Below are 18596 nucleotides of genomic sequence, written 5' to 3'. Positions count from 1 at the left end.
TTAAACACATTATAGATGATGAATCAAAAAGTGGAGATAAAATGAAATCATAAAATATGTCCAGTTAGCTCAAAAGAAATCAGAAAGAAGAAATTTTAAAAAGCAAAATAGATGGAACAAATAGAGATCTAGCAAGACGGCAGATGGTAATTCAAACACAACAAATATAATGTTAGCAGTGTAAACACACCAATTCAAGGCCAGAGATTGACAGAGTGTATATAAAAGCAAGACTCAACTATATCCTGTCACAAGTCAGCCACCTGCACATACAAGAGTTCAAGCAAAAAGAATGAAGAAACAGAAATCATGTGACACAACAAACAAGTAACATTATCGGGCAGAAAGGGAAACAAATCTTGTGTATGTGTGCACCCAACAACTAACAATGTAGTTCAAAATATGTAAAATAAATCTGATAGAAATGAACGGTCAGATGGACCAGTCCACTATTATAGTTTAAGATTTCATCACTCCTTCGTCAATAATTAATAGAACACGTATTTAGAAAGTCAATGAGAGTACAGAAAAGCTGAACAACACCATCAACCAACTATCCAATTGACGCCTGCCTACGGAAACGTCCACTCACCCATGGAAGAGTACATAGACTCTTCCAACGTGCATGGAACAATCAATAACGCAGGTCAGACTCTGGGCTAAAAAACAAATCTCAACATGTTTAAATAAATAGAAAGTATACAGTGTGCTCAGAGATTGTGGTCTCTAACTATAATGAAATTAAACTGGAAAAAAACTAGCAAAAATATATCTGGAAAACTCTCCAAATATTTGGAGATAAAATGGTGTGTGACTAAATAACCTGCAAGTCAAAGTAGTTTTAAGTAAAAGTAAACATTACTTTAAAGTGTGGTGGAAATTAAATGTGACATCAGAACTTGCAAGATCTAGCTAAAGTAGTTCTTAGGGGAGTGTTTTTTTTCTTTTTTCCTTTTTTTTTTAATTGTCCTTTAGGTTCTGGGGTACATGTGCAGATCATGCAGGATTGTTGCATAGGTACCTACATGGCAAGGTGGTTTGCTGCCTTCATCCCCCCATCACCTATATCTGGTATTTCTCCCCTCATTATCCCTCCCCACCCTCCCCACCCCCACTGTCCCTCGTCAGCCCCCCTCCCCCACTGACCACAGTGTGTGATGCAGGGGAGCATTTTTATTTAAATACCTATATTATAAGGGAAGAAGAATCTCAAATTAGTAATCTAAGCTGATATTATAAGAAAATACGAAGAGAAAGTAAAGCCCAAAACAGCAGAAATAATAAAGATAGAACCCAAAATTTAGAAAATATAAATTTTTAAATAATTAATAAACCAAAATTTACTTATTTGAAAAGATCAACAAAGATTAACTTTTAGACAGTTATCTGAGAAAAAAGTCAGAAAACACAAAGTGTTTTCATCAATAATGAAAGAAAAGACATCATTACAGATTGTGTCCATATTACTAAACCTATGAGATTAATTCAAACCACAAATTTTGAAACATAGATGACATAGACCAATTTCTTGAAAGATACAAACTACCCAAAGTCAATAAATGAGAAGTAAATTAGATGAGTAGTTCTATTATTTATTAAGGAAGTGAAATCTAGAGTTAAAAACTTTCCAACAAGAAAATCTCAGTCCCCCTAAAACTAAAAAGAAGAAAAGAAAATATCGAGCCCAGGTGGCTTCACATGTAAATCCTAGCAAATTTTTTTGTTTGTTTGTTTGAGACAAAGTCTCACTCTCTCGCCCAGGCTGGAGTGCAGTGGCACAATCTTGGCTCACTGCAACCTTCACCTCCCAGGTTCAGGCAATTCTCCTGCCTCAGCCTCCTGAGTAGCGGGGATTACAGGCGTGTCCCACCATGCCCAGCTAATTTTTGTATTTTTAGTAGAGACGAGGTTTCATCATGTTGGTCAGGCTGGTCTCGAACTCCTGACCTCATGATCCACCCACCTCGGCCTCCCAAAGTGCTGGGATTACAGGCGTGAGCCACTGCGCCTGGCCCCAGCAAATTTTTAAGGAAGACGTAATACCAATTAAATATATCTTACACGATGCAGAAGAGGAGGTAACACTTCTCAACTCATTTTATGAAGCTAAAATAACCCCAGTCCCCAAATCAGAAAAAGACATTACAAGAAAATAACAGACAATATCTCTCATGAACTTAGACACAAAAATTCTCTACAAAATAACTGAAAATCAAATCCAGCAATATATAAAAAGGATAATACCCTTTGACTGTAGAGGGATGAATTGTGTCCTTTAAACAAATACTGAAGGACAATGTCCTCAGCAAGATTGCGGATAGAAACTTTCAACCCTCATTCCCCAACAGAAGCAGGGATTTTGATACACCTAAGATAAGAGGACCATTGTAAGTGCCTGGGAGTCTGGCAGAGAGAGCCCAATATCCCATTGAAGGAAAAGGCTTGAGAGTAAACACACTGAGGAGGGTGAGAAGAACGATTTCATTTTACCTACCTTTCCCCTCCCAAAATGTGGCAGAGTCAAGTGCCTAGAGTGCGCCCATTGGTCCACTATTTATTTGAAGGGAGAAAGTGAGAGTGTAACAAGTGCCGGGCTTCCCCAGCCATCCGGAAGGCTGCCCAGGAAGTTTACTGGAAACACTGAGGGGGTCAGCACAGCTGAGTTATGGGGAGAGGGAGCTAGGAGCAGGGAGAAGGGCAAGGGCCCACTGCAACAAGGTCTGCAGCTTCCTCAACTGTCTCCTGAACTCCGCCAGGAGGCCTGCCCGCAAACCTGCTGGGACACATTACCAGCAGACCCCTCAACTAACTGGTGCATGCCGCCAGCACTCCACATGTCCTTCCCTATCCCTCTGCCAAGACGGCATGGGCAAGTTTCCGCAGATTGTGCCTGAACAAACGCAGAGAGCCTGCTAGACTCGAACTGGCAAAAGGTGTTCAACCTTGATACTTCAGGGCACTGTCCCAGGGAAAATAAACAGGAGGTTCTCACGACCCAGGCCTGCTTTGCAGGATAGAGAGAAGGCACCAAGTCCACTGAGAAGAGAACATGAGGGAGTAGAGCAGGTACATCTGTGGGAAAAGTCTGAGGGATCTCTAGAGTTCCTAGCTTGGCTGGCTGGTGAAGCTGTTTTTCTCCTGAAGTCATCACTGTAGAGTAGAGGAGTTGATTCCTTCTCCAAATGAGAACACGGCAACGTAAGACTTCAAGGAAGGAGAAAATGTGACACTCCTACAGGGACACAATAATTGTTTACCAGTTGTAAAGACAAACTTCTCTCTTGCAATAAAAATATGCCATTAATAAACACTGCAATGCAAGATTGTAGCTTCCTCGGTTGAGATCCTGGTTTGACTTTATGAGCCTTCCTTATTGCACTGGTGAAACGTGTTGCTCTAATTGTTGTGTGCTAATGATGAAAGAGCAGAGGCGAACTTAATGCAGGACACTGCCCTTGAGGCAAGTACAGGCCAGATGGTATTACAGCACATTGTACTGAGGGACATTTTGAAGTCACTGAAGTAGAACAGTGGAGTGAGAAAACCGAGTTATCATGCAGGGCAGGCCAGCATCAGCAGGCCACAAGAACGGAGAGTCTGTGCCTTTGCTGTGCCGATGCAGAATTTATCCATCTTTGTGCCAGGCTGGAACATGTTTTAGCAGTAGGGAAATAGGCAATGAACAGTTTTTATAAATGGGATTTTAAAAAAAGTGATAATGCATTTTGAAGTGCACTACTAAGTTGATGATTACATCTAAATAGTGTAACAGTGGTTAAAATGATAATGAAGAAGCCTTGTATGATGGTCGTGCATGCTCAAATGTAAGAGTTAAGAAAGCAAAATGTAAAATGCAAAATATAGTTTTCCAACATTGAATTTCAACCACAGCATTCTAGCTTCAGCAAAGCATTACCAGCCACTCTATGACAGAATGATTTTCTAGAGAGTGCTATTTACTTATTAAATGTGTTTGGCTTTATAGATGTATTATAAATGTAAGGAATTCATACATAATAAAATAAGGGCAATAACATAGAATAATTACAATAAAGTAATAATAGGTACATTGAGTTTTTTTCCATTTAGAGGAGGTTCATATTTACTATCATGTAAGACACACATCAGCATCAGTTCTAGAGTTTTGTTTAAAATAAGCTTTCAGCTCTGAATGGGCAATCAGGATTTGCTGGGGTGGGAACTTGGGGAATGTCTTTTAAACTTACCTCGTGGGGAGGGGCGCCAAGATGGCCGTGAGAAGGCGACACCGGAATGCAGCTCCCAGCCCATGAGACGCACAGGGCTACAGGACTTTACAATTCCAAACGAGGCGCCGGGTTTGTTTCGGTGGGACTGATAGGGCCCTGAAAATAGCCCAGGGAAGAAGCCACAGGGCGAAAGTCACCCAGGGGGGAAATTGAGACAGGGGGCACGTCCCCACCTGAAACGTGCAGCTGGCTCAGAGGGTCAGGGGGGACCTCACCCCCTCAGTGCTCTGATTCAGATCCTGTGCTTACCTGATCCCTCCGACAACCCACGGTCCATGAGAGCAGTGGCTCCCACAGGGCGTGGCAAGTTGTCACACAGACCCAGGTGGAAGTTTGGACTAATGCCAGCGGGATGGACATCCCACAGAGGGAGGCAGAGTTGAAAGCAGGGAAATAGACCATAAGGTCTGGCAGGCCCCACCTCCACAGAACTCAAACTGAAGCCCTCGCTAGAGAGCTTGGCAGCAAATAACGCCAGTCTGACCCCAACCAGGAAGATCGAGCTCTGGGAGAGACCCGATTGAGAAGGCAGGGCCAATCTCACCTGCAAGCAAACTCTGGGGAAGGATCACCCACCTAACCACCTGACTGAGCCATAGAGGCCAGTCAGGCCAAAAAAGATATAGCTCCAACCTCAGCAGAAAAAACGTCCACTCAGAGACTCCTCCTGAAATCACCAACTTCAAAGATTAAAGGGAGATAAATCCATGAAGATGGGGGGAAAAAAAAGCGGGGGAAAAAAAAGCAGCACAAAAAGGATGAAACCGTCAAAGAACAGAACACCTCTTCTCCTCCCAGGGATCACAGGAGTTGTGATGGTAAGGAGTTTACCATGAAGGGAACAAAAAAAGACAGAGAACGAGTTTGACGAATTGACAGAAGTAGGCTTCAGAAGGTGGGTAATAACACACTTCTCTGAGTTAGACCATGTTCTAACCCAATGCAAAGAAACTAAGAACCTTGAAAAAAGGTTAGACAAAATGCTAACTAGAATAACCAGTTTAGAGAAGAACATAAACGACTTGATGGAGCTGAAAAACACAGCATGAGAACTTCACGAGGCATGCACAAGTTTCAATAGCTGAATCAATCAAGCAGAAGAAAGGATATCAGAGATAGAAGATCAAATCAATGAAATAAAATGAGAAGGCAAGATTAGAGGAAAAAGAGTGAAAAAAATGAACAAAGCCTCAAAGAACTATGGTATTTTGTGAAAAGACCTAATCTACGTTTGATAGGTGTACGTGAATGTGACGGCGAGAATGAATCCAAGCTGGAAAACACTCTTCAAGATATCATCCAAGAGAACTTTCCCAACCTAACAAGGCAGGCCAACATTCAAATCCAGGAAATACAGAGAACACCACAAAGATATTCCTCAAGAAGAGCAACCCCAAGGCACATAATCGTTAGAAGCATCAGGGTTAAAATGAGGGGAAAAAATGCTAAGGGCAGGCCGGGTGCAGTGGCTGAAGCCTGTAATCCCAGCAATTTGGGAGGCGGAGGTGGGTGGATCACGAGGTCAAGAGATCGAGACCATCCTGGTCAATATGATGAAACCCCGTCTCTACTAAAAATACAAAAAATTAGCTGGGCATGGTTGTGTGTGCCTGTAATCCCAGCTACTCAGGAGGCTGAGGCAGGAGAATTGCCTGAACCTAGGAGGCGGAGGTTGCGGTGAGCTGAGATCGAGCCATTGCACTCCAGCCTGGGTAACAAGAGTGAAACTCCGTCTCAAAAAAAAAAAAAAATGCTAAGGGCAGCAAGAGAGAAAGGTCGAGTCACCCACAAAGGAAAGACCATCAAACTCACAGTGGACCTCTCGGCAGAAACCCTACAAGCTAGAAGGGAGTGGGGGCCAATATTCAACATCCTTAAAGAAAAGAACTTTCAACCTAGGATCTCATATCCAGCCAAACTAAGCTTCATAAGTGAAGGAGAAATAAAATCCTTTATGGACAAGCAATTGCTGAGAGATTTCGTTGCTACAAGACCTGCCTTACAGGAGCTACTGAAGGAAGTACTAAACATGGAAAGGAACAACCAGTACCAGCCACTGCAAAAATGTACCAAATGGTAAAGAATAATGATGCAATGAAGGAGGCATGTCAGTTAACAGGCAAAACAACCAGCCAGTAACAAAATGGCAGGATCAAATTCAAACATAACAATATTAATGTTGAAAGTAAATGGCTTAAATGCCCCAATCAAAAGACACAGACTGGCAAACTGGATAGAAAGTCAAGACCCATCAGTGTGCTGTATTCAGGAGACCCATCTCACATCCAAAGACTCACATAGACTCAAAATAAAGGGATGGAAGATTTGCCAAGCAAATGGTGAGCAAAAAAAAGCAGGGGTAGCAATCCTAGTATCTGATAAAATGGACTTTAAACCAACAAAGATCAAAAGAGACAAAGAAGAGCATTATATAATGGTAAAAGGATCAATGCAACAAGAAAAGCTAACTATCCTAAATATATATGCACTCAATACAGGAGCACCCAGATACATAAAGCAAGTTCTTAGCAACCTACAAAGATACTTAGACTCCCACATAATAATAGTGGGAGACTTTAACACTCCACTGACAATATTGGACAGATCAAAGAGACAGAAAGTCAACAAGGATATCCAGGACTTGAATGCAGATTTGGAACAAGCAGATCTAATAGACATTTACAGAATTCTCCACCCCAAATCCACAGCATATACATTCTTGTCAGCACTACATTGCACTTACTCCAAAATTGACCACATAATTGGAAGTAAATCACTCCTCAGCAAATGCAAAAGAACAGAAATCATAACAGTCTCTCAGAACACAGTGCAATCAGATTAGAACTCAGTATTAAGAAAAGGACTCAAAACCACACAATCACAAGGAAACTGAACAACTTGCTCCTGAATGATGAATGGATAAACAATGAAGTGAAGGCAGAAATAAATATATTCTTCGAAACCAACAAGAATGAAGACACAGCTTACCAGATCCTATGGGACACATTTAAAGCAGTGTCTACAGGGAAATGTATAGCAACAAATGCCCACATAAGAAACAAGGAAAGATCTAAAATTGACATACTGTCATCAAAATTGAAAGAGCTAAAGGAGCAAGATTAAAAAAACTCAAAAGCAAGCAGAAGACAAGAAATAACTAAGATCAGAGCAGAACTGAAGGAGATAGAGACACAAAAAACCCTTCAAAAAATCAACAAATTCAAGAGCTGGTTTTTTTTGGAAAGATCAACAAAGTAGACTGCTAGCTAGACTAATAAAAAAGAAAAGAGAGAAGAATAAAATAGATGCAGTAAAAAAAGATAAATGAGAGATCACCACTGATTCCTTGGAAATACAAACTACCACCAGAGATTACTACAAACAGCTCTATGCACATAAACCAGTAAATATGGAGAAATGGATAAATTCCTGGGCACTTGCACCCTCCCAAGACTAAGGCAAGAAGAAGTTGAAACCCTGAATAGACCAATAACAAGGTCAGAAGTTGAGGCAGCAATTAATAGCCTACCAACCAAGAAAAGTCCAGGTCCAGATGGGTTCATAGCTGAATTCTACCAGACATACAAAGAGGAGCTGGTACCATTCCTGTTGAAACTATTCCAAACAATACAAAAAGAGAGAATCCTCCCTAACTCTTCCTATGAGGCCAACATCATCCTGATACCAAAATCTGGCAAAGACAGAACTAAAAAAGAAAACTACAGGTCAATATCCATGATGAACATTGATGCAAAAATAATCAATAAAATACTCGCAAACCGAATTCAACAGCACATCAAAAAGCTTATCCATCATGATCAAGTAGGTTTCATCCCAGGGATGCAAAGCTGGTTCAACATATGCAAATCTATAAACGTAATGCATAAACAGAACCAAAGACAAAAACATATGATTATCTCAATAGATGTACAGAAGGCCTTCAACAAAATTCAACAGCACTTTATGCTAAAAACTCTTAATAATAGGTATCAATGGACTGTATCTCAAAATAATAAAAGCTATTTATGACAAACCAACAGCCAATATCATACTGAATGGGCAAAAAATAGAAGCATTCCCTTTAAAAACTGGCACTAGACAAGGATGCCCTCTCTCACCACTCCTATTCAATATAGTATTGGAAGTTCTAGCCAGAGCAATTAGGCAAGAAAAAGAAATAAAGGGCATTCAATTAGGAAAAGAAAAAGTCAAATTGTCCCTATTTTCAGTCAACATGATCATATATTTAGAAGACCCCCATCGTCTCAGCCCAAAACCTCCTTAAGCTGATAAGCAGCTTCAGCAAAGTCTCAGGATACAAAATCAATGTGCAGAAATCACAAGCATTCCTATACACCAATAACAGACAAATAGGGAGCCAAATCATGAGCAAACTCCCAGTCACAGTTGCTACAAAGAGAATAAACTACCTAGGAATACAACTAACAAAGGATGTAAAAGATCTCTTCAAGAACTACAAACCACTGATCAAGGAAATAAGAGAGAACATAAACAGATGGAAAAACATTTCATGCTCCTGGTTAGGAAGAATCAATATTGTGAAAACGGCCATACTGCCCAAAGTAATTTATAGATTCAATGCTATCCCCATCAAGCTACTATTGACCTTCTTCACAGAACTGGAAAAAACCACATTAAACTTCACATGGAACCAAAAGAGAGTCCGCATAGCCAAGACAATACTAAGCAAAAAGAACAAAGCTGGAGGCATCATGCTACCTGACTTCAAACTATACTCCAAGCATACAGTAATCAAAACAGCATGGTACTGGTACCAAAACAGAAATATAGACCAATGGAACAAAACAGAAGCCTCAGAAGCAACAACACACATCTACAACCATCTGATCTTTGACAAACCTGACAGAAACAAGCAATGGGGAAAGGATTCCCTGATTAATAAATAGTGTTGGGAAAACTGGCTAGCCATATGCAGGAAGCTGAAACTGGACCCCTTCCTTACACCTTATACAAAAATTAACATCAGATGGATTAAAGATTTAAGCATAAGAACTAACACCATAAAAACCCTAGAAGAAAACCTAGGCAAAACCATTCAGGACATAGGCACAGGCAAGGACTTCATGACTAAAATACCAAAAGCAATGGCAACAAAAGCCAAAATAGACAAATGGGACCTAATTAAACTTAAGAGTTTCTGCACAGCAAAAGAAACAATTATTAGAGTAAACTAGCAACCAACAGAATGGGAACAAATTTTTGCAATCTACCCATCAGACAAAGGGCTAATATCCAGAATCTACAAAGAACTAAAGCAGATTTACAAGAAAAAAACAAACCCATTCAAAAGTGAGCAAAGGATATGAACAGACACTTTTCAAAAGAAGACAAATATGTGGCCAAAAAAATATGAAAAAATCCTCATCATCATTGGTCATTAGAGAAATGCAAATCAAAACCACATTGGGATACCATCTCATGCCAGGTAGAATGGTGATCATTAAAAAATCTGGAGACAACAGATGCTGGAGATGATATGGAGAAATAGGGACACTTTTACACTGTTGGTGGGAGTGTAAATTAGTTCAACCATTGTGGAAGACAGGGTGGCGATTCCTCAAGGACCTAGAAATAGAAATTCCATTTGACCCAGCAATCCCATTACTGGGTATATACCCAAAGGAGTATAAAATCATTCTATTATAAAGACACATGTGCACATATGTTCGTTGTGGTGCTGTTTATGATAGCAAAGACCTGGAACCAACCCAAATGCCCATCGATGATAGACTGGACAAAAAAAATGTGGTACATATACACCATGGAATACTATGCAGCCATAAAAAATGACAAGTTCGTGTCCTTTGTAGAGACATGGATGAATCTAGAAACCATCATTCTCAGCAAACTGAAACAAGAACAGAAAACCAAACACCTCATGCTTTCACTCATAGGTGGGTGGTGAACAATGAGAACACATGGACACAGCGGGGGAAACAAGACTAACAGGGCTAGATTGGGGGTGGAGGGGAGGGAAGGAGAGGGACAGCAAGGTGCGGAGGGGAGGATGGGGAGGGATAACACCAGGAGAAATGCCTAATGTAGGCGACAGGGGGGAGTAGGGGATGGAGACAGCAAACCACCATGTGATGTATGTATCTATGCAGCAATCCTGCAGGATGCAGGATTTGCACATGTGCCCCGGAGCCCCCCACAAAAAAAATTACTTTGTAGGTAAGTTTGTGATCTAGATACCTGATAGACTCCCACCCTGGGCCAAAAATTTATGAGTTCTATTTATTTTGTTCAATTTTTCCTTTAAGATTAATTACTTTCTCTTTTGTCATTTTAATTCTTTTAACCAAATTTCCTTTGGTTGATTTCACTTTTTTTTCACTTCTTGAGATGCACACTAATTGTTTATATTTATTCCCTTAAAAATAAAAAGATTGCTAGTTGGACATGGTGTCTCACACCTGTAATCCCAACACTTCGGAAGGCTGAGGTGGGTGAATCACTTGAGGTCAAGAGTTAGAGACCAGCCTTTCACCAACATGGTGAAACCCCGTCCCTACTAAAAATACAAAACTTAGCTGGGTGTGGTGGTGGGCGCCTGTAATCCCAGCTACTCAGGCAGCTGAGGCAGAAGAGTTGCCTGAACCTGGGAGTCAGAGACTGCAGTGAGCCAAGACTGTGCCTTTGCACTACATCCTGGGCAACACAGTATCAAAAAAATAAAATAAAATAAAATAATTACTAAAACATACTTCTTACATCTAACTATGTTGGATAGTAAGTATTTTTATAGTAGTTACTTTCTAAATAGTCTGGAAGGAGAGTTTTAATTTTGCTTTTTACTTAATGTTTATATATGATAGTTATTGCTGTAGATGGTATTTTTATTTTAAAATTTGTGATTGGATTTTGTTATAGGCTAACTTTTGTAATTGATACGTAGATTTTTTGGTTGTCATTAAACGTAACTAGGAATACTTCTATATTTTAAAATTCATTAAGAATTTTGATTGTTTTTATAAATATTTAATGTATATTTGCAAGTCCGTAGATAAACATTTGCTCATCACCACAAAATTCTAATTATGTCTATGAAAGCAAGCTTATCGATTGTATTTTTCAAATTCTCTCTGTCCTAATTTATTATTGTTTATGCATAAAGAAATAAGAAAAATTGTGGAGTAGCAAATTGCAAGTAAGATTTTATCAATTTCTTCTTATGTTTTTAAGAGTTTTATTTTTATTTTGATGCTATATTGTGCTACGTAAGAGTTAGCGAATGTCTTAATTCAATTATAAATTCACTACGTTTTGTTAATATGAGCTAACTCTTTGTGCTATTTCCATTGAAATCCCTGTGCTTTGTCTACTGAGTTCTATTGTGTCTGCTCCTAAAATTACCTCCACTGCCATTAGAACTTATCCCCTTGCTCTCCTCCACTTTGCATTCTTTTTTTTTGAGACGGAGTTTCGCTCTTGTTACCCAGGCTGTAGTGCAATGGCGTGATCTCGGGTCACCGCAACCTCTGCCTCCTGGGTTCAGGCAATTCTCCTGCCTCAGCCTCCTGAGTAGCTGGGATTACAGGCACGCGCCACCATGCCCAGCTAATTTTTTGTGTTTTTAGTAGAAACGGGGTTTCACCATGTTGACCAGGATGGTCTCGATCTCTTGACCTCGTGATCCACCCGCCTCGGCCTCCCAAAGTGCTGGGATTACAGGCGTGAACCACCGCGCCCGGCCCACATTCTTTCACTTATGATTTTATGTTCATGGACACATATTCCCATTAATTCACACATGATTTTAGTGCATGCCCCAAAATGGAAAGCTTGGGCTCATGCATTTGGGCTGAGATTTTTTTTTCTCAACCTTCAAATTATTGTTTCGTTTTTTTCCCTTCCTTCCTTCCTTCCTTCCTCTTTCTTTCTCTCTCTCTTTTTTCTTTCTTTCTCCTTTCTTCTTTTTGCAGATTCTTCCTTCTAGTTGATCTCCAGCACCTGAAGCCCTTCTACAAAACGTTGATAAGATCAAGATTTGCCCTGCAAAAATCGATCTATCACTGCCCATGTGCCCTGCATCTCCAGTTCACTGCTAGAAGTTCTAAGGAGGGTCTCCTGAGGGTATTTTCCACTCACTTACTAAGCAATATTTTAAAAATAATTACTGGTTCTTTGCTCAATTTGCTTAAGCTGTTCTGTATTGAGAGAGTTTCCTTATATTTCCTGAAATGTTTCCAGTACTGATATGGATTCTCCCATATTATCATATTCCTAGTTCAGTTTAATAGAGCTTTGGTGAAGGTTAGCTTCTGTCAGGGATGGTTATGTCAAGAGGGTAGCCTTAGGGGACATGTCTAGAGGGTGTTACAATGGATACCATGACACTAGCCTTTTGTCTTATCTTTTTACCTATTGGAATGCCTTTATGGGTCATTGGTCACTTCAGCTGGACCTGAGTTTACTTCAAAGCAGGGATGCTTTGGATTTGTGATGGAGTTGACAGTGTTGAAAAAGGGCTTGGTCCCCCAGTCCATCACCTCTTTCCCTAAAATTACATCATTCTAGAGGCAGAAACCCTCATTCTCTTTCTCTCTTTTTTTTTTTTTTTTTTTTTTTTTTTTTTGAGACGGAGTTTCGCTCTTGTTACCCAGGCTGGAGTGCAATGGCGCGATCTCGGCTCACCGCAACCTCCGCCTCCCGGGTTCAGGCAATTCTCCTGCCTCAGCCTCCTGAGTAGCTGGGATTACAGGCACGCACCACCATGCCCAGCTGATTTTTTGTATTTTTAGTAGAGACGGGGTTTCACCATGTTGACCAGGATGGTCTCGATCTCTTGACCTCGTGATCCACCCGCCTCGGCCTCCCAAAGTGCTGGGATTACAGGCGTGAGCCACCGTGCCCGCCCCAGAAACCCTCATTCTAACTTTCACAAAACACCCTTTCCTCAGACCAGTTCTACTGAATTCTCCTGACAGAGACCTGAGCAGACCCACAGCTGTATGGCAGCACCCTTTGGATAACAGGCATGTGGATAACGTGTCTCCATCTGATGCAGGAAAATTGCAGGTCCTCAGCCTGACAGCGCACCTGCTCCTCAGCATAAGCTGCATTGAGTGTGGGTCGCCAGCAACATCGGCTTCTCCATCTGGTCTTGGCAGGAAAAGTCCTATAGTAGCTGCAGGAATTTTGGGGAGGTCCTTCAAATGTGTCTCTATTGCTGGGAAAGTTTCTTTACAAGCAGAAAAGTAAAGACAGTCCAGGGTCATTTTAACACGTGTTCACATTGGTGGTCTTCCTAACACTGAGCCCAGAAGCCTGAGTCCTATTCATGAAGCTGGAGCTCCTTGACCTAATAGTTCCTACACTTCTGCCAACCTTCCAACGGCATCAGCTGGAAGGGACAGGTCATTGTTGCCAACTGTGGCCAGAAGGTGCAGGAAACCTTGGCACAGCAGACTGCCTGACACACCACATGCCCTTCTGACTCAGCCCCAAACCAGCAAAACTGCTACATGAAACTCCATGCGTCTGTTGGTACAGAATTGGCAAAATAAACTGTGCAATACAGGTGCCAAGTCATATGTGTAAAAAAAAAATGCACTGGATTAATTCTAGTTTAACTGATGTAGAAAGGGTTCGAAGTCTGCAAAGGCTGGTGAAACAGGAGTAATTCTCTGTGTTAAAAGACAAATATTTGCATGAAATTTTGATGTAATCTGTGTTTATAAGAAAGGACCTACACATAACAGATAAAGTTGAAACTGTCATTCTTGTGTTCATAGTCAATGGCATTTTTCTGGTTTTGAAGTGTTAGTTTTGATAGTTTTAATTCATCAGAAAGTCATCTTTTAATTGAAATTTCAGGTTTATTAGCATGCATTTGTACATAGTATTCTTATAACCATTTCCCATATAATGTAGATTATGTTCACTTCCTCATTTGTAATTTTTATAAATTCTTCTTATTCTGTATCTTCTAATGCTTATGTTTTTACTTCTACATTTATTTTGCAGACAATTGTCCATTACATATATTTTAAAAACCAGCTTTCATAATTACTAAATCTGTCATTTTCTTTATCTAATTGCCTATTTCTTATTTAGCTATACATAACTAAATCTTCTTTTTTTTAACTATTGCTTTTTATACATTATGGCATCTAATGAAATATGTTAGTTTCTTTTTTAAATAAGTTACTTCTGCCTGTAAAGTTATCAAGGCTTTGAACAGCTATTTCAGAAAAGAAGACATACAAATGGTAAATAAGAACATGAGAAAGTGTTCAAAATCATTAGTAGTCAAGAAAATACCAGTGAAAACCACAATCAAATATCACGACCCACGTATTAGGAGTGCTAAAATAAAAGGACAATTACTGGAACTCTTAAGTATTCCTGGTGGCAGTAAAAATGGGGCCACCATTTTGGGAAAAGGCTTGAAGCTTTGTGCTAAACTAAACATACATCTACCCTGTGTCCCAGCAATTCCACTCCTAGAAAGAAAAACATGCCATCACAAAAGACTTGTACCTAAGTGTTCATAGCAACATTAGTCATAACAGGCAAAAACTGGAAGCAGCCCAGGTGTCCATCAGCAGGAATGGATAAACAAACTTTGAGGTATTCATACCTTCAACAGCCAGTGTGCGGCATTGAGAAGGAAATGAAAAGATCCCGTGCAGTCACGTGACTGAATCTCAAAAACATATTGCCTTGCAAAAAAAAGAGTATACATTGTATGATTCTGTTTACATGAAGTTCTAAAGTAAACAAATTAATCTATGGCAAAAAAAAAAAAAAAAAATACAAAATCAGAGCCATGATTACCTTTGGAGTGGTGGAACAGGCAGGTGTGGTAGAAAGTGACTGGATGTGACGTGGCCCCAGTCATTGCTTTTGGCAGGGGGAGGGAGAAAGTGGAAATGAAATAGGCCGGAGCATTCTGTTCTTAACGAGGTCAACCCTCAGGAGAAACTGGATTATCAGTGGCCTAACCTGCTGAGGGTGTTTGTTTGTATTTTGAGACAAGGTCTTGCTCTGTCATGCAGGCCAGAGGGCAGTGGCACAATCACAGCTCACTGCAGCCTTAACCTTCTGGACTCAAGTGATCCTCCCACCCACCTCAGCCTCCCAAGTAGCTGGGACTGCAGGCAGATGCCACCATGCCCCGCTCTACAATAACTTTTGTATTTTTTTGTAGAGAGGGGTTTTCACCATGTTGCCCAGCCTGGTCCTGAACTCCTGGGCTCAAGTGATCTGCCCGCCTCAGCCTCCCAAGGTACTGGGACTGCAGGTGTGAGCCACTGGGCCCAGCCTGCTGGGTTTTTATCAGAGCCTAACCAACCTGGGGAAAGAGAAATACACAACTCCTGCCCACTCTAGCAGTCTCTTTCTCACGTGGAAAAACTGAGAAGCACTTGTAAGTTCACAGTCCGAGGACACAGGCTCACCAGGGACTGAGGGCTACTCCCGAGACTCTAGAATGCTTTTCCTCACCCCACACCTTACCACTGCATGACTAAAGGACTTCTTGCAGCAGTTCCTTTTACCTGGGATATTATGTCCCACTATCAAGAAAAAGTTACAAGACATACTACAAGATAAAAACACAGTTTGAAGAGAAAGCATGCATCAGAACCAGAGTCAGATATGGCAGGGGTGTTGGAATGACCAGATCAGGGATTTAAAACAACTGTAATTAACATGTTAGGGGCTCTAATGGATACAGTACATGGCATGCAAGAACAGATGGGCTTGTAAGAAGGGAGATGAAAATTCTGAGCAAGAACTAAAGAGAAATGCTAAAGACCAAAGTTACTATAAAAGAAATCAAGAATGCCTTTGCTAGGCTTACCGGTCAACTGAATATGGCTGAGGAAAGAATCTCTGAGCTTGAAGTTTCTTCAGTAGAAACTGCCAAAACTGAAAAAGCAAAGAGAAAAAGAAAAGTGTGGGAACAGGAGCAAACGTTAAGAATTACATTCAACTTCTCAGAAACACAAAGAAAATGGAGTCAACTATTTCAAATGTTGAGATAAAAAAACTCACAAACCCAGAATTCTATATGTCGTGAAGTCGCCCTTCAAAAATGAAGGAAAAATAAAGACTTTCTCAGACAAACAAAAAACTGAGGGAATTTGTTGCTAGTAACTGTTGCAAGAAATATTAAAAATAGGCCGGGCGCGGTGGCTCACGCCTGTAGTCCCAGGACTTTGGGAGGCTGAGGCGGGCGGATCACGAGGTCAAGAGATTGAGACCATCCTGGCCAACATGGTGGCCTACTAAAAATACAAAAAAATTAGCTGGGCGTGGTGGTGCGCGCCTGTAGTCTCAGCTACTCGGGAGGCTGAGGCAGAAGAATTGCTTGAACCTGGGAGGCAGAGGTTGCAGTGAGCCGAGGTCATGCCACTGTACTCCAGCCTGGCACCTGGTGACAGAGTGAGACTATGTCTCAAAATAAATAAATAAATAAAAAATAAAAAAAATAAATTTTTTAGAGAGAAGGAAAATGATAAAGGTCAGAAATTCAGGACTACATAAAAAATGGAAGAGAATCAGAGAAGAAATAAGTGAAGGTAAAATAAAAACTTTTCTTTTTCTTAATCTTAATTGCTCCAACAGATAACACACGTACGCTTACGTGTGTGTGTGTGGGTGTGTGTATGCTTATGTACACACATATATATATGTAAGCATACACAGTCAAATAATTGTTGGGAGAATTAGGATGATTTTGTTATTATAGGGGATTCATATCACCAGTACAGCAGTATAGTGTTACTTGAGATTGGACTGGGATTAGTTGTAAATGTACATCGCAAACTCTAGGACAACACTAAGAAAAGTAAAACAAGAAGGAAGGCCAGGCACAGTGGCTCACGCCTGTAATCCCAGCACTTTGGGATGCTGAGGCAGGCAGATCATGAGGTCAGGAGTTCAAGACCAGCCTGACCAACATGGTGAAACCCTGTCTCTACTAAAAATACAAAAACCAGCCAGATGGGATGACGCACTCCTGTAATCCCAACTACTCAGGAGGCTAAGGCAGGAGAAGCACCTGCACCCGGGAGGCAGTGGTTGCAGTGAGCTGAGATCACGCCACTGCATTCCAGCCTGGGCGACAGAGTGCTGACAATGCTAACAATGAAGAGAGAATTAAATCAAACAAGAAGCATAGTTTTATTGGTTATTATTTTGCATAATGTAGGAAGGTTCTAAACACTCCTCAAAATATTCCAAAATATTCAAAAGACATGATTTAATAAATCATACATAAGCTATGGTAGATTTTACAAATATCTATTTAGAAAGGTAAAAAAATTAAGAGTGACTTTAAAATTTTTTTTAAATGTTGAGTGACTTTAAAATGTAAAAAAAAATTTGAGTGACTTTAAAATTGAAAAAAATTTAAGAGGTTTTTCTTAATTCTAGAAAGGTTCTAAAGTGTGCGAATCATAAAAAAGTCACATCAAAGGATGTGAACATAATTTTTAAAAAATTTATTTATTCATTTTATTTTATTTTATTTTTTAATTGTACTTTAAGTTCTGGGGTACATGTACAGATCTTGCAGGACTATTGCATAGGTACACACATGCCATGGTGGTTTGCTGCCTCCATCCCCCCATCACCTACATCAGCCACTTCTCCCAGTGTTATCCCTCCCCAACCTCCCCATACTCCACTATCCCTCCCTGGCCCCCCAATATACCCCTGTGTGTGATGTTCCTCTCCCTGTGTCCATGTGTTCTCATTGTTCAACACCCACCTATGAGTGAGAACATGCAGCATTTGGTTTTCAGTTCTTGTGTCAGTTTGTTGAGAATGATGGTTTCCAGATTCATCCAAGTCCCTACAAAAGACACAAACTCATCATTTTTTATGGCTGCATAGTATTCCATGGTGTATATATGCCACATTTTCTTTATCCAGTCTATCATTGATGGGCATTTGGGTTGGTTCCAAGTCTTTGCTATTGTAAACAGTGCTGCAATGAACATACATGTGCCTGTGTCTTTATAAGAATGATTTGTAGTCCTTTGGGTATATGCCCAGTAACGGGATTGCTGAGTCAAGTGGAATCTCTATTTCTAGGTCCTTGAGGAATTGCCACACTGTCTTCCATAATGGTTGAACTAATTTACACTCCCACCAACGTGTAAAAGTGTTCCTATTTCTCCACATCCTCTCCAGAATCTGTTGTCTCTAGATTTTTTAATGACTGCATTCTAACTGTTGTGAAATGGGATCTCAGTGTGGTTTTGATTTGCGTTTCTTTAATGACCAGTGATGATGAGCATTTTTTCATGTTTGTTAGCCTCATAAATGTCT

General features: G+C 40.4%; 1 protein-coding gene across 1 annotated transcript in view; it reads right to left on the bottom strand.

Moving 5' to 3' along the window:
- The window catches only part of SEC61G (SEC61 translocon subunit gamma), a 200379-nt gene extending 182445 nt beyond the window's left edge, over positions 1-17934 (bottom strand). The window contains exon 1 of the mRNA XM_064366664.1: positions 17930-17934. The gene's annotated coding sequence lies outside the window, so the exon portion shown is untranslated. The remainder of the gene's footprint in view (positions 1-17929) is intronic.
- Positions 17935-18596: the final 662 nt, after the last annotated feature.

The sequence above is a fragment of the Aotus nancymaae genome, unplaced genomic scaffold, assembly GCF_030222135.1.
Source record: "Aotus nancymaae isolate 86718 unplaced genomic scaffold, 86718_ANA_hifiasm-v0.15.2.pri h1tg000065l, whole genome shotgun sequence".
NCBI classification, from domain to species: Eukaryota; Metazoa; Chordata; class Mammalia; order Primates; family Aotidae; genus Aotus; species Aotus nancymaae.
Note: the sequence above shows the minus strand (reverse complement) of the source record. Positions and strands in the feature narration are given on the sequence as shown.